This window comes from Orycteropus afer, unplaced genomic scaffold, assembly GCF_000298275.1.
Source record: "Orycteropus afer afer isolate SDZICR_OR568_19922 unplaced genomic scaffold, OryAfe1.0 scaffold00242, whole genome shotgun sequence".
In the NCBI taxonomy this organism is placed as follows: Eukaryota; Metazoa; Chordata; class Mammalia; order Tubulidentata; family Orycteropodidae; genus Orycteropus; species Orycteropus afer.
Window position 1 is genome coordinate 539,203 of NW_006921829.1, and position 2,759 is coordinate 541,961.

Consider the following 2,759-nt stretch of genomic DNA (forward strand, 5'->3'; position numbering starts at 1 on the left):
ATCCCCTTTCTCCCACTCTCCTGCCCTGCTGCTTTGGGTGTGCCTGAGTTCCTCTCCTCAACTGGATCCCTGCAGCTGACTGCTCCTCTGTCTGAGTTCCTGGCTTTTAATCCCCTTTTTCCTGCTCTCCCCCACTGCTGCTTTGTGCATGTCTGTGTCCCTCTCCTCATCTGGATCCCTGTGGCTGACTGCTCCTCTGTATCCATCACTTGTCTGTCAGTTTGTCCTACTGTGGTGCCTCGTGTGTTGCTGTGATATTAGAAGTAAGACCCCCAGTATTTGAAATGCCAGCAGGCCCATCCATGTCAAACAAGTTTCAGCAGAGCTTTCAGACTAACACAGACTTGAGAGGAGGACCTAGTAACGTATTCTGAAAAAATTGGTCACTGAAAACCTTATAGATAGAAGGTAAACACTGTCCGATATAGTGCCAGAAAATGAGCACCTCAGGTTGAAAGGTACTCAAAATACGACTAAGGAAGAGCTGCCTCCTCAAAGTAGAGTCGACTTTAATGACATAGATAAAGTAAATCATACAGGACTTTCATTTGCTGATGTGGCACAAGTCAAAATAAGAAGAAACAACTGAAAACATCTATTAATAATCAGAACATGAAATGTATAAAGTATGAATCTAGAAATACTGGAAGTGTTCAAAAATGAAATGGAACACTTGAAGATCAAGATCCTAGGCATTAGTGAGCTGAAATAGACTGGTATTGGCCATTTTGCATCAGACAATTATATGATCTACTATGCTGGGAGTGACAAATTGCAGAAGAATGGTGTTGCATTATCATGAAAAAGAACATTTCAAGATCTATCCTATCAACAGTGTCAGTGATAGCATAATATCCATATATTTACAAGGAAGATCAGTTAATACATCTGTTATTCAAATTTTCACACCAACCACTAATACCATTGTTGTTGTTGTTATTTGCCGTCGAGTCGGCCCTGAGTCATAGCGACCACTCCTTGGGTTTCCGAGGCAGTATCACTACGGAAGTAGGATTGCCCAACCTTCCTTCCGAGGAGTGGCTGGTGGGTTTGAACCGCCAGCCTTCTGGTTAGCAGTCAAGTGCCTTAGGCACTATGCTACCAGAGCTCCTACTAATACCATTAGAGACATGCAAATGAAAACCACAATGAGATACCATTTGGCCCCAGCACTAGTAGCTCAACAAGACAGAAAATAACAAATGCTGACAAGGATGTGGAGAGATTGGGACTCTCATACACTGCTGATAGGACTGTAAAATGATACAACCTCTGTAGAAAGCAGTATGACACTTCCTTAAAAAGTTGGAATTAGAAATAGCATTTGTTCCAGCAATCCCATTACTAGGTTTATATCCTAAAGAAGCGATAAGAATAGATAGATGCACACCCACATTCATCACAGCACTATTTACAATAGCAAAAAGATGGAAACTAGCTAGGTGCCCATCAACTGAAGAATGGATAACCAAACTATGGTACATATACACAATGGAATACTATGCAACCCTAAAGAATAACGTAGAATCTGCAAAACACCACATAAGGTTCATGAATTTGGAGGACATTATGCTGAGTGAAATAAGTCAATCACAGAAGGACAAATATGGTATTAGTTCATTACTGTAAAAAAGCAAGGAAATGTTTATATATGGAAGGAAACTTTCTTTTTTGGTTACCGGAAGTGGGAGGGGAGAGGATAGAACACTGCAAAAATAAAAAATAAAATATTTACAGCCTTAGAAACCCAATGGAAATTGCTATGAGTTGGAATTGACTCAACGGCAGTGGGTTTTGGTTTGGCGTTCTTTTGACAATTCCCCATTCTTTTTTGAACAATTCTTTGCTGCACCAAAAACTGTTATTGGCTTATTTTGTACTAACCTGCCTAAGCCCTAAACTCAATCACTTCTCACGTAGCAAACTTTAAAATACTGTTGTCTAGGCCCCATCTCAAATGAATTAAATCAGAATAGGTCATGTTTAGGAGCTCTGGTGGCATAATGCCTAAGGCACTTGACTGCTAACCAGAAGGCTGGCGGTTCAAACCCACCAGCCATTCCTCGGAAAGAAGGTTGGACAGTCTACTTCTGTGGTGAAACCACCTCAGAAACCCAAGAAGGGGTTGCTAGAGTTGGATCCAACTCAACGGCAGTGGATAGGTAGGTCATGTTTGGACCCAGGTGTCAATATTTTTTAAAGTACCACAGGTAATTCCAATATATAGCCATGTTTGAGAATCGGTAGGCTAGAGCAGAGTTTTTCTAACTTTAATGTGTCTATGACCAAATCCAACCTACTGCTGTCAAGTCAACTCTTTCTCACAGTGATCCTGTAGGACAAAGCAGAACTGCCTTATGGTATTTCGAAGGCTGTAAATTTTTATGGAAGCAGACTTCCAAGTCTTCTCCCAGGAAGATTCTGGTAGGTTCAAGCCACTGATCTTTCAGTGGGCAGCCTAGTGCTAAACCACTGGACTACCAGGGCCCTATGTATCTATGAACCCCATGAGAATTTTCTTAAGATTTTGATTGAGCAGGTCTTGGGCAGGTACTGAGATTCTGCATTTATAACAAGCTCTCAGTTTGTTTACTGGCAGACCACCCTTTGAGGGGAAAGGAGCTAGCAGGCTCTATTTCTCAAGTTTAAGAAGACTTAGAAATTATTCCTTGGTTTGAAAACTGGCTCATGGCTGTGGAAAGAATCACTGTTTGCTTGGTTACTATTTAGCACCATTTTATTCTCTAAGTTCTATGGAT